Consider the following 15,066-nt stretch of genomic DNA (forward strand, 5'->3'; position numbering starts at 1 on the left):
GCACACACTCCCCCACTCGCTTACGCACACACTCCCCCACTTGCTTACACACACACTCCCCCACTTGCTTACACAAACCCCCACTCTCTTACACACACAAACACACACACTCCCCCTCTCGCTTACACACACACTCCCACACACACACTCCCCCACTCGCATACACACACACTCCCCCTCTCGCTTACACACACACTCCCCCACTCGCATACACACACACTCCCCCACTCGCTTACACACACTCCGCAGCTCGAAACATTCCCCACTCGCTTACACACATTCCTCCACTTGCATACACACACACTCCCCCTCTCTCTTATACTCACACCCCCCACTTGCTTACACACACACACGCACACTCCCCCACTCGCTCACACACACACTCCCCCACTTGCTCACATACACACACACCCCCACTCGCTCACACACTCCCCCACTTGCTCACATACACACACACACCCACTCGCTCACACACACTCCCCCACTCGCATACACACACTCTCCCCCTCTCGCTTACACACACACACACATACACTCTTTGACACATGCTCTAACAGTGACACACAGAGACTGACACACCCCTCTCTCTCTCTCTTTGAGGGAGCTGCGTGCTCTTGCCTGATCCTTCCTCTCCCCCCTGTCAGCAGGAAGTTGACACGACTTCCGACGCAGGGAGAGGAAGGATAGCAGTGACCGTGTGGCTGCTGCTGAGCTCCGTAGCCGCCGGGTCCTTGCTATGTGGGGGTTCCGCCGCGGGGCCCTGGGACAGCATGGGAGAGTTCTCCCAGCTCTCCCCCCCCCCCATGGCGGCTGTGGAACTTGCTTACACACACACTCCCCAACTCGCTTACACACACTCCCCAACTCGCTTACACACACACACTCCCCCATTCGCTTACACACACTCCTCCGCTCGCTTACACACACACACACACTCCCCCACTCGCTTATACACCCACATACTCCCCCACTTGCTTATACACCCACATACTCCCCCACTCGCTTATACACCCACATACTCCCCCACTCGCTTATACACCCACATACTCCCCCACTCGCTTATACACCCACATACTCCCCCACTCGCTTATACACTCACATACTCCCCCACTCGCTTATACACCCACATACTCCCCCACTCGCTTATACACCCACACACTCCCCCACTCGCTTACACACCCACACACTCCCCCACTCGCTTACACACCCACATACTCCCCCACTCGCTTATACACCCACATACTCCCCCACTCGCTTATACACCCACATACTCCCCCACTCGCTTATACACCCACACACTCCCCCACTCGCTTACACACCCACACACTCCCCCACTCGCTTACACACCCACATACTCCCCCACTCGCTTATACACCCACATACTCCCCCACTCGCTTATACACCCACATACTCCCCCACTCGCTTATACACCCACACACTCCCCCACTCGCTTACACACCCACACACTCCCCCACTCGCTTACACACCCACAAACTCCCCCATTTGCTTACACACACACACTCCCCCACTCGCTTACACACACACACTCACCCACTCGCTTACACATACACGCACACTCCCCCCACTCGCTGGCACACACTCCCCCACTCGCTTACACAAACACACACACTCCGCAACTCGCTAACATTCCTCACTCGCTTGCTCACACACTCACTCCCCCACTTGCTCACACACCCACTCCCCCAGTCGCTCACACACATTCCTTCACTTGCATACACACACACTCACCCTCTCTCTTATACACACACTCCCCCACTCGCTTATACACACACCTACACTCCCCTACTCTTACACACACACTCCCCCACTTGCTTACACACACACTCCCCCACTTGCTTACACACATTCCCCCACTTGCTTACACACACACCCCACTCTCTTACACACACACACACTCCACAACTCGCTTACACACACACACTCCCCAACTTCGCTTATACACACTCCCCCACTCGCTTACACACACACACACACACACACACTCCCCCAATCGCTTACACACACACACTCCCCCGCTCGCTTACACACACACACTCCCCAACTCGCTTACACACACACTCCCCCATTACACACACTCCCCCACTCGCTTATACAACCACATACTCCCCCACTCGCATACACCCACATACTCCCCCACTCGCATACACCCACATACTCCCCCACTCTCATACACACACACACACACACTTCCCTACTCGCATACACCCACAAACTCCCCCACTCGCTTACACACACACACACACACACACTCCCCCACTCGCTTACACACACACACACACACACTCCCCCACTCGCTTACACACACACTCCCCCACTCGCTTACACACACACACTCCCCCCACTCGCTGACACACACTCCCCCACTTGCTTATACAAACACACACACTCTGCAACTCGCTAACATTCCCCACTCGCTTACACACACACTCCCCCACTCGCATACACACACACACACACTCCCTCTCTCGCTTACACACACACACTCTTTGACACATGCTCTAACACTGACACACAGAGACTGACACACCCCTCTCTCTCTCTCTTTGAGGGAGCTGCGTGCTCTTGCCTGATCCTTCCTCTCCCCCCTGTCAGCAGGAAGTTGACACGACTTCCGACGCAGGGAGAGGAAGGATAGCAGTGACCGTGTGGCTGCTGCTGAGCTCCGTAGCCGCCGGGTCCTTGCTATGTGGGGGTTCCGCCGCGGGGCCCTGGGACAGCATAGGAGAGTTCTCCCAGCTCTCCCCCCCCCCCATGGCGGCTGTGGAACTTGCTTACACACACACTCCCCAACTCGCTTACACACACTCCCCAACTCGCTTACACACACACACTCCCCCATTCGCTTACACACACTCCTCCACTCGCTTACACACACACACACACTCCCCCACTCGCTTATACACCCACATACTCCCCCACTTGCTTATACACCCACATACTCCCCCACTCGCTTATACACCCACATACTCCCCCACTCGCTTATACACCCACATACTCCCCCACTCGCTTATACACCCACATACTCCCCCACTCGCTTATACACTCACATACTCCCCCACTCGCTTATACACCCACATACTCCCCCACTCGCTTATACACCCACACACTCCCCCACTCGCTTACACACCCACACACTCCCCCACTCGCTTACACACCCACATACTCCCCCACTCGCTTATACACCCACATACTCCCCCACTCGCTTATACACCCACATACTCCCCCACTCGCTTATACACCCACACACTCCCCCACTCGCTTACACACCCACACACTCCCCCACTCGCTTACACACCCACATACTCCCCCACTCGCTTATACACCCACATACTCCCCCACTCGCTTACACACCCACACACTCCCCCACTCGCTTACACACCCACATACTCCCCCACTCGCTTATACACCCACATACTCCCCCACTCGCTTATACACCCACATACTCCCCCACTCGCTTATACACCCACATACTCCCCCACTCGCTTATACACCCACATACTCCCCCACTCGCTTATACACCCACACACTCCCCCACTCGCTTACACACCCACACACTCCCCCACTCGCTTACACACCCACATACTCCCCCACTCGCTTATACACCCACATACTCCCCCACTCGCTTATACACCCACATACTCCCCCACTCGCTTATACACCCACACACTCCCCCACTCGCTTACACACCCACACACTCCCCCACTCGCTTACACACCCACAAACTCCCCCATTTGCTTACACACACACACTCCCCCACTCGCTTACACACACACACTCACCCACTCGCTTACACATACACGCACACTCCCCCCACTCGCTGGCACACACTCCCCCACTCGCTTACACAAACACACACACTCCGCAACTCGCTAACATTCCTCACTCGCTTGCTCACACACTCACTCCCCCACTTGCTCACACACCCACTCCCCCAGTCGCTCACACACATTCCTTCACTTGCATACACACACACTCACCCTCTCTCTTATACACACACTCCCCCACTCGCTTATACACACACCTACACTCCCCTACTCTTACACACACACTCCCCCACTTGCTTACACACACACTCCCCCACTTGCTTACACACATTCCCCCACTTGCTTACACACACACCCCACTCTCTTACACACACACACACTCCACAACTCGCTTACACACACACACTCCCCAACTTCGCTTATACACACTCCCCCACTCGCTTACACACACACACACACACACACACTCCCCCAATCGCTTACACACACACACTCCCCCGCTCGCTTACACACACACACTCCCCAACTCGCTTACACACACACTCCCCCATTACACACACTCCCCCACTCGCTTATACAACCACATACTCCCCCACTCGCATACACCCACATACTCCCCCACTCGCATACACCCACATACTCCCCCACTCTCATACACACACACACACACACTTCCCTACTCGCATACACCCACAAACTCCCCCACTCGCTTACACACACACACACACACACACTCCCCCACTCGCTTACACACACACACACACACACTCCCCCACTCGCTTACACACACACTCCCCCACTCGCTTACACACACACACTCCCCCATGTGCTTACACACACATTCCCCCATTCGCTTACACACACACTCCCCCATTCGCTTACACACACACTCCCCCACTCGCTTACACACACACACTCCCCCCACTCGCTGACACACACTCCCCCACTTGCTTATACAAACACACACACTCTGCAACTCGCTAACATTCCCCACTCGCTTACACACACACTCCCCCACTCGCATACACACACACACACACTCCCTCTCTCGCTTACACACACACACTCTTTGACACATGCTCTAACACTGACACACAGAGACTGACACACCCCTCTCTCTCTCTCTTTGAGGGAGCTGCGTGCTCTTGCCTGATCCTTCCTCTCCCCCCTGTCAGCAGGAAGTTGACACGACTTCCGACGCAGGGAGAGGAAGGATAGCAGTGACCGTGTGGCTGCTGCTGAGCTCCGTAGCCGCCGGGTCCTTGCTATGTGGGGGTTCCGCCGCGGGGCCCTGGGACAGCATAGGAGAGTTCTCCCAGCTCTCCCCCCCCCCCATGGCGGCTGTGGAACCCCTGAGGGGTGCTCGCGAACCCCGGGGTTCCACGAAACCCTGGTTGAAAATCACTGGTGTAGACAATCATGCAAAGCAATACTAAATGGATATTATTGTGTTTGCTTGATAACATAACTAATGAACTTCCAAATGGGTAGTCAATCTTTTTATGATTTTCTGATGATACTTGTAGCTTTATCTCAAATTTGTAGCAAATGACCATTTTGTGCTGGTGAAAAAGCAGTATTTTATTCAGATTTAAATAGCAATTGTAGAACGAAAGTAATTATACATGTACAGGCAGTCCTCGGTTATCCAACGGAATCCGTTCTGGAAGTAGCGTTGGATTGTAAAACCGTTGTAAAGTGAGTCCCATGTTAATCAGTGGCGGTGAGCGTTGGATAACGCATTCAGGCATCGGATAACGCATTCTGGCTTAAAAAACCGGCCCTTAGGGTTGCATTGTAAAGCGTTGGATATTCCATTTGTTGCAAAAGAGAAACGTTGGATAACAAAGCCTACCTGCATATTGTTGCATTTAAGCTTAAGATCTGAGAGGTATCTTCGTAATTTCTGAAGAAAGAACCAACATACTAAAGACACTATTGGATATAATTGTTCAACAGTATGTCAGATATTATACCTATCGCAATTATTCACGTGGGTTAGATTTTTTAATTTAGTACTAAACCATATATGCCAGAGACTTCAACATCGGTGTGCTTTGGAGCTTATCAAATAAGCCTCATAGTCTTCTACTACTTTACTTTTAGAGAATATTCAATTTTCACATTTGTTGTAAAGGTGCCTTTTTTTTTTTTCATTAAAAACTCAGTAAAATTCTTTAAGGCTTAAGTGTACTGATCATTAAAACTGAATTTGAGCACAAAAAAGGTATTTGAGACTTATTTATGCTCCTCCTCTATGGATGGGGTTGATCAGGAACAGATTTATGAAGTGGCTATATAGAAATGCTCAACATTTTAAATGTAACCCTTTCGCTGCCTGTGGAGCTTGCCTAGTATTGCAGTTTATGCCGTATTGAGTTAATACGAGTTGAGTGTGTTTTGGTATGTGTGTGTGTCTCTGCAGTTTTGTGGGTTTACAGGGGGCATTGCTGTGTGTGTTTGTGGGTGTACAGGAGGGGGGACTGCAGAGTGTGTTTCCGTATAGAGGGGGGTTGCAGAGTGTGTTTGTGTGTATAGGGGGGGCTGCTGTGTGTGTGTGTGTGTGTGTGTGTGTGTGTGTGTGTGTGTGTGTGTGTGTGTGTGTGTGTGTGTGTGTGTGTGTATTTATAAAGGGTGGTTGTGTGTATGTACAATTTTCTTTTAATAAACTTGCAGTAAAAACATAAGAATGTAGCTGATCATGCTGATAAAAATCAATATGACTACAAAAGTGTCCTATCTTTTTTTATGAAAAATGTAAAGAAAACATAATTAGCCTACATTTAGCCTATAATAGTAATAATCCCCTCAGAACATGGTATTACTGGCCAATAATGCCCTGTCTGGGTTAAAGTCCCTTGGCTGCGCCTCGGGCCTTCAACTCTTCCAGCCAGGGAATTATTGGCCAGTAATGCCCTGTTCTTCGGAGATTATTACTTAAGTAATGTTTTTTTTTCGCAGTGCCTGCTGGAGCTGCAGACCGAGGCCGTTTTCATGTGGACAGCCGAGCTGGAGAACGTAGCAACACTTTGTTTTAAGGCCTTAGAAGGCTCCAACTATGGAGTGAGAGTCGCAGTTTCTAAACTCTTGGGAACGGTTATGGCCACGGCATTAATGCCAAAGCAAGCAACAGGTAGGTTTACAGCAGCTCGGTTGCATTCATTAGGACTCGTACAGAAGGTGGGTGGGAATAACCAAAATCCCCAGTCAGTAACCAGCAAAGTACTTCTAGTAAAATTCCAGTGGTCAAGGAGAAATCTCTCAGAAATTCATTATTGTAGAGTCTTGCCATGTGCGGCTTAATAACAAAGCATCAAACTTCTTCTTGGATTAGGAAACCCAGCAGTAAAGCCAGAGTCCAATGAGGGATGAAGACACTATTAGTGTAAATCCCTAGACAGCTGTCCTTGCACATCTCTATTTCTCTACAAGAGCTCCATTCCTAATGCCATCGTCAATGACCTGTACATTTCAAGTTAGATTTTTTTTTTTAATTTGTTTTGTTTTACTTTTTATTTTATTCACTAAAGTCATGCGACAGAATGTTAAGAGGGCCACGTTAGAGGAGGTGTTGGAACTTTTTTAATTTGTTTTGTTTTACTTTTTATCTTATTCACTAAAGTCATGCGACAGAATGTTAAGAGGGCCACGTTAGAGGAGGTGTTGGAACTTATGGCCACAGGATTTCTGCGGGGAGGCTCCGGATTCCTTAAGAGTGGAGGAGAAATGTTGAAAGGCGGAGGATCAATCAGTCGAGAAGTGAGAGTTGGCGTTACACAGGTTTGTTCTGCAATATGTATAAACCTATAAGCAGCCGTACATAGCCTAGAAAGTAAAAAATAGCCATTAACATCTTGTGTGTATTATTTTCTACTTCTGTACAACAATGAAGCAGAGTTTTATTTTTTAGCATTTTTGGAAATGAAAAATACAACTTTGGCTAGTAACAGTGTCAACAATAAATCATTTTGAAAACAATGTGATTGGGTAGTCCCTGCCATGAAAAACTTACATGGCTGCACATACATGAATTCTCAAATGTTAAGAGATGGTTAATACATCCTACAAAGTGATAACCCTGGAGTTCTATAATACCATTATCAACTCTGAATTCTACTACCGAACTTTACTCAAGGTACCTGTTCTGTAAGTGAGGGCAGTAATAGTGTGGATGTATTAGAAAGCAAGACGTACATTGTAATTCTTTGCTAAAATATCCTTAAAAGTCTAAATAATGGAAGCAGGCTTCTAAACTAGTCATTTTTGAGGTGTGTGTTTTTGTTTTGCTTCGTCTCCCAAGCCTGCACCACATCTCCAAATAATTGCTTTTACCATTCATTTAGTGATTGAAACCTGCATTGTGGTTTCCCTGGCATCAGTTTAATTTAGTACAGTAATAGTAATGAATATTTTTATTGTGCATTCTGCTCTTACGTTGACCTGTACACACAGGGACCCTTCAACCAGTTCTCCATATCGGACAACATTTTGGAGTGGAAAGGTTACACGTTCGTGCGTGCATGCGTGTGTGCGTGCGTGTGTGTGTGTGTGTGTGTGTGTGTGTCGTAGCCCGAGAGGCAGATGGTGTCTCGGGCTACAATCCGGTGGTTCCCTCAGCTGGCGGTGGGCATTTAAAGCCGTACCACCACACAGTTATAAAGAAACCTTTATGTGATTTCTATTTAATCCATCTTGTAAGTGGGCATTGTCTTCCCCCCTACTTTTTATAATAAATCCAATTTTTCTGGTAATGCCCTAGGATTGTGCGCTGTTTCTTTTGTTTTATATATATATATATATATATATATATATATATATATATAGTGATTGTTTAAAGAAAAAGCGTTTCAAAGACCGTTTCAGAAAATAATGGGATAAAAACAGAAAACTTAAATACGTTCTCACATGCTAAAGTCCTTAAGAGGATATGAAGAAATATGAGAATCCACCTGTTATTTGGCCTAACACCCCTCTATGTTGAACCTCTTCAGCCTACACCTGCGTTGCCCCAAAGGCTATTTTTAAAACAAGCCAAATCAAGAAAACTGCTTAGCACATAAAGCTGAAACTACCATGTGAGTGCAGTTTGTCTTCGTGTTTCCCCTTTGCACTGCTATGAAGTGTTTCAACCTTTTGCCGTTTGTATTTAGGACTTTTGGACACAGTGACGTCTGTCCTCCTTCACCCCAGCATGGCAGCCAGACTCGCAGCTGCATGGTGCCTGCGCTGTGTTGCTGTGGCACTACCCTTTCAGCTTACACCGCTGCTGGACAGGTGTGTAGAAAGACTAAACAACTTGAAGAATTCCCCTGAAGCGGTTACAGCTTTGCAATGGCTGCTCTACTAGGCGGTGTACATCAGTGTCCTTTGGGTATTCCTCACGCCAAAGGAAAGGTAAGAAACAAAATGTATCTGGTCTTTCAATACTTAATGGGCCATAATTACTAGGTTACTGTAAGCCTTGCAGCTTAGCACCGCTTGGTAAATATTGCTCATTGTTTATGTCTCTCACAAACTGTGTGTCTGTGCATGTGTGTACAGGCATACCCCGCTTTAATATACGCAATGGGACCGGAGCATGTATGTAAAGTGAAAATGTACTTATAGTGAAGCACTACCTTTTTTCCACTTTACAATGCATGTACTGTACTGCAAACATCATATATGTGCATAACTGATGTAAATAATGCATTTGTAACCAAAATAAATACAGTAGGCTTTATTGAAATAAAATCTTTAATGTCAGCTGATTTTTCTTATGTGCTGACAGATACAACATGGATGAATGGAAAATTATTTTAAAAATATGTAGGAAGGATGAAGGAGAGGGCATATCTTCTACTGTACAGTATTTTTACTGAAAGGGCATGAAGGTGAGGTGCATTTATTTGACTGACTGATATATTTTTGGGACTTATTTTTTGTGACTTTGGTGAAAACAGTACAGTACAATACTGTACAGTACTGTACAGTGTTTTACAATGCTGTGCTTCCTTAGGCCGTGCGTATAGTGCCCGCGACCGGCGACATCACCCATCATAGCTAGCGAAAGTTATATGCTCCCGGGCATTTGATTTGTTCAGGGGCTGTCACATGAGGTGACAGCCCTTAAAAATCAAATATTCCCGGCTTCCAAAGTCTGCTCCGTCGCATTGCCGCTCTCGCGCTTACTATAAGCGCACGCGGCGGCGGCAGCAATGTGTTTGTTTTTGGGTGGCATCGCCGGCACTATACGCACGGCCTTACTCAGGTCCTTGATCAGCTTGGCTTGCACGCACTCCCTCAGTCACGCACACACTCCCTCTGTCACACAATCTCTCACGCACTCCCTCAGTCACACAATCTCTCACGCACTCCCTCAGTCACACAATCTCTCACGCACTCCCTCAGTCACACAATCTCTCACGCACTCCCTCAGTCACACAATCTCTCACGCACTCCCTCAGTCACACAATCTCTCACGCACTCCCTCAGTCACACAATCTCTCACGCACTCCCTCAGTCACACAATCTCTCACGCACTCCCTCAGTCACACAATCTCTCACGCACTCCCTCAGTCACACAATCTCTCACGCACTCTCACTCAGTCACGCATGCACACGCACTTAGTCACGCACGCACTCTGTCACGCACGCACGTGCACTCCGACACAGACACACGCACGCACTCAGACACAGACACACGTGCAGACACACGTGCAGACACACGTGCAGACACACGCGCAGACACACGCGCAGACACACGCGCAGACACACGCGCAGACACGCGCAGACAGACAGGCACACACACGCAGACAGACACACACACGCAGACAGACACACACACGCAGACAGACACACACACGCAGACAGACACACACACGCAGACAGACACACACACACACACACACACACACACTCAGACACACACACACACACACACTCAGACACACACACACACACACACACTCAGACACACACACACACACACACTCAGACACACACACACACACACACTCAGACAGACACACACACACACACTCAGACAGACACACACACACTCAGACAGACACACACACACTCAGACAGACACACACACACTCAGACAGACACACACACACTCAGACAGACACACACACTCAGATAGACACACACACACTCAGACACACATACACTCAGATAGACACACACACACTCAGATAGACACACTCAGACACTCAGGCAGACACACACACTCAGACACACACACACACACACTCAGACAGACACACACACTCAGACAGACACACACACACACAGACACACACACACACACACACACAGACAGACACAGAAACACACACAGACAGACACAGAAACACACACACACAGACACAGAAACACACACACACAGACAGACACACACACAAGCACAGAATGCAGTAGAAGAGCACCTCCTCCTCCTCCCCGTAGCCTGTAACTCACATGCAAAGTTCCATTCTACAGCAGCAGCAGGCTAGAGCGAGCTCTGAGGAGGGAGGAGGGAGGAGGGAGGAGGAGAGCGGAGGGAGAAAAGCCAGGAGCTGCAGTGCGGGCGGAATCACTGCTATAGCAGCTGATTGATGGTGCGCCCGATCTCCCCGTTCCCCCTGCCATCTGGCCCCGTTCCCCCTTACCCCTTACCTGCACTCCCACTCAGTTAGGGACCACAATGAAGGAGGTTGCAGTATTGATGAGAGGTGCGCACGCACGCACGCCGCCCCCTGGTGTCCGTACTCACGAAGCATGCGTACGTACAAAGGGGTATGGTGTAACTAAAAATAAATGTACGTACTTGCGAGTGTACGTAAAGCGGGTGTACGTAAAACGGGGTATGCCTGTATTTATATGTGTATATACCGTACTCGTTCAGCCTAATAGACATTACTGAAACTTGGCTAACGCCACCTGTTACTATCTCACCTGCTGCACTGTCTTACAGTGGCCTTTCCTTTAGTCATACCCCTGACCAGGGAGCAGACATGGTGGAGGAGGCCTTCTTCTCTCTCATTGATGCACTTTCCAAGTAATACCCCCTTGTCCTTCCCTCTCGTTACCCTCATTTGAAAAAAATACTCCCCTGTCTCTCCGTATTGCAGACAATTTTGTTGCCTGGCTTCCACACCTGCTCATTCCTGACTTCCTCACTCATTCTAGCAGACTTTAATATTCCTATTGATAACCCTAATACTCCAGCTTCCTCTTATTTCCTCTTTGACCTCATTCTTTGGTCTCTGAGCGGTTGTCCAGCTCTGCTTCACATTGTGATGGTTACTTGCTTAATATTATGTTCTGTCGTCTCTGTTCCCTCACTAAATGTCAATGGAGGAAATCACTCTCTAAAGCTGATTTATGCACCGCAAATTAATTCTCTTTGCCTGTAATTCTGCCCAAATCCTTTCTAAACAAAACTACTTTTACTCTCACATATCTACTATCCACCAATTCACAATGTCTGTTTTCAACTTTCAACTCTCTTTGTCCTTCCACCCAAGGTCCCACTTCTGGCCTTATAGCTCAAGATCTAGCTAACCACTTTAGAGATGAAATCAACGCTATTCGACACGACTTTGTCAAGCCACATCCACACCAGTTACCAAGGAGAAAGTCTCCCATCTTCTCCCCTCACCCCCCCCTCTACAATTTTCTCTCTCAATCCTCTCATCTCCTGACCTCTCCTCTTTCATTCCAATTGTGTGTAACTGTTTTTCTGCTATTTGCTCGTGGATGTCCCATTATCATCTCTAACCTAACATGTCAAAAACAGAGCTTATCAGTTCCCTTCCTTCTAACCCTACATCTGTACCTAATTTCTCAATTGAATTGTAAGTCTCCACTATACTTTGTAGACTCCAAGCTAGATGCACGGGTGTCATTTTTGTACTCCTCCCTCACCCCTCACAATCGGTACCTCGCCAAATTTTGTTTCCATTTCTGCAATATTGCCAATCTACATCCCTTCCTCACCTTTCTGACCTAATTTCCAAGTTATTTCTCAAATGCAATCTACTTTGTGCTCATGTTCTAGGTCTCTTCACTTCCATGGCAACTAAACCCATGCTAAGCAATCCAACACATGCTATTATGCACTGCAGCAGTTTAGTGAAGGTTATTCTGGTTCCTGAGTATTACTGTTGCCAATCTGTATACTGTATGAAGTCCGTCTCATTATTTTGATTTTGTTGTTGCAGATGGTTGTCAGCATAGCCGAAGACTTGTTACGCACTGCTTCACAAAATAGCAGACTATCGTTACAACGCACGCAGGCTGGATGGCTATTGCTTGGAGCTCTAATGACATTAGGTACGTACGCTGCTCTGCATCTTCTCTGTACCCTTCCTGTTTGAGAGATGCACAAAGTAGAAACCAAGCACAAGGAATACCTGCCTTTGGCTGGGGTTCATCGGGGTATCGCACCCCAATCCGTTGGTAATTGCATCACAGCCGGATGAATCACTGTCTTGCTATGTAACTCATTTCTATGGCAAAAGTTGAATTTCTGTAACTTGGAATAATAGAAAAGGATAATGGAAAAGTGTGCATCGCTCATAGGCGCTTTTTGGGAACAGAGTAGTTGGGTTAGTGATAATATAATGTGGTGCCTGATCCATAAACCTACTTCCTTTGGATTTATCATCAAGCTAACACTCTCTCTCAGAACCTGAATAGATGGGCTGCTGTAAGCTGAGTACTGCACTGGTTATACCGTCTAAAGCTCCCTCTTATTTAGCTCCCCATAGTCCCCGCATTTTTACAAATAAATGTGAGTGTTGTGAGTACTTGTTTGTTTTTGTTCTTCTCTGTAGTAAAAGCTTGTCATATCCTTGCCAAACATACATGGAGACAAGTCTTGTCTGCTCACATCCTTTCCGTTCACAGTCCATTGCTATAGTCCCTATGGCTTCTCACCAATTTCTTGTCTCAAACTTACACAGGCCCCTCAGTTGTGCGATACCATCTCCCTAAGATGCTTCTGCTTTGGCGAAATGTGTTTCCTCGTTCCTTAAAAGAGTTGGAGGCAGAGAAAGCCAGAGGAGACTCTTTTACTTGGCAGGTGACTCTGGAAGGTCGCGCTGGAGCTCTCTGTGGTAAGAAGCAGGATGGTACACCCCCGATTTCCTTATTGGTGCAGTCCGACTTAGGAATAAAAATGAATTGATGTTTAATTGGGTAATTCTATAGTTCAACGTTTTAGTAGCCGCATTGGTGCTGGAGAAGTGTAAATGTGTTGTAGGCTGTGATACCTTTTTTAGTGGAAAAACAGAGTCCTCCATAGATGAAATTATAGTGTACAGAGCTTTCGAAACTTCAAAAGTTTATTTTTCTAGTGTACAATGAAAATTAAACCTCTGTACACTAACTTAATCTATGAAAAACTCTTTGTCCGCTAAAAGGTATCACAGCCTAATATGGGTCTAGTCTGAGTAATAAAAAATAAATAAAAAAATAGACCTGTATTTAAATATGTAAGCATTGTAAGCTGTTCGGGGAAAGGACTCCTTTTCCTAATGTCTACTTTTATTCCTATCATGTATCTTATTATGATGTCAGGTGTATTACTACTGCAAAGCGCTATGTACTTGGATGGGCGCTATAAAGATGTATGCATGTGTGTGTGTATATATGTATGTGTATACAGGCATACCCCGTTTTACATACACTCGCTTTACGTACACTCGCAAGTACGTACATTTTTTTTTAATTGCACCTTACCCCCTGTGTACGTACGCGTGCTTCGCGAGTACGGACACCAGGGGGCGGCGTGTGCGTGCTGTGGCGGTGTGCCCTCTCTTCCTCTCCCCGGCTCTTCCTTCACCTGGCTCCCCCAGCCCTTCCGTTCCCCGGCTCCCCCAGCTCTTCTGTTCCCCGGTTCATCCTCTCCCCGGCTCTTCCAATCACCTTCCCCTCTTCCTGGCTATTCCGATCACCCCCCGCCCCCCTCCCTCTTTCCCTGGCTCTTCCGGTCACCTTACCCTCTCCCTGGCTATTCCAATTACTCCCCCCCCCCCCCCTCGGTTCTTCCGATCACTCCCCCGAGCCCCCCCGGTTCTTCCGATTACTCCCCCCCCCCCCCCCTCGGTTCTTCCGATCACTCCCCCGAGCCCCCCCGGTTCTTCCGATTACTCCCCCCCCCCCCCTCGGTTCTTCCGATCACTCCCCCGAGCCCGCTCAGAGCCGCGCTCTAGCGTGCGTGTGCCGCCTCTGACTGCCATGCTTCTGCCGCCCGCAACCTGCACGCTGCTTGAGGTAGGGAAAGAAAGGGAGGAGGGACATGCAGGGGGTG

The 15,066-nt window shown here is 48.2% G+C and overlaps 1 pseudogene; it reads left to right on the forward strand.

Moving 5' to 3' along the window:
• Window positions 1–15,066, forward strand: part of LOC142492339 (HEAT repeat-containing protein 5B-like) — a 43,971-nt pseudogene that overhangs the window by 17,175 nt on the left and 11,730 nt on the right.

Source organism: Ascaphus truei, chromosome 4, assembly GCF_040206685.1.
Source record: "Ascaphus truei isolate aAscTru1 chromosome 4, aAscTru1.hap1, whole genome shotgun sequence".
NCBI classification, from domain to species: Eukaryota; Metazoa; Chordata; class Amphibia; order Anura; family Ascaphidae; genus Ascaphus; species Ascaphus truei.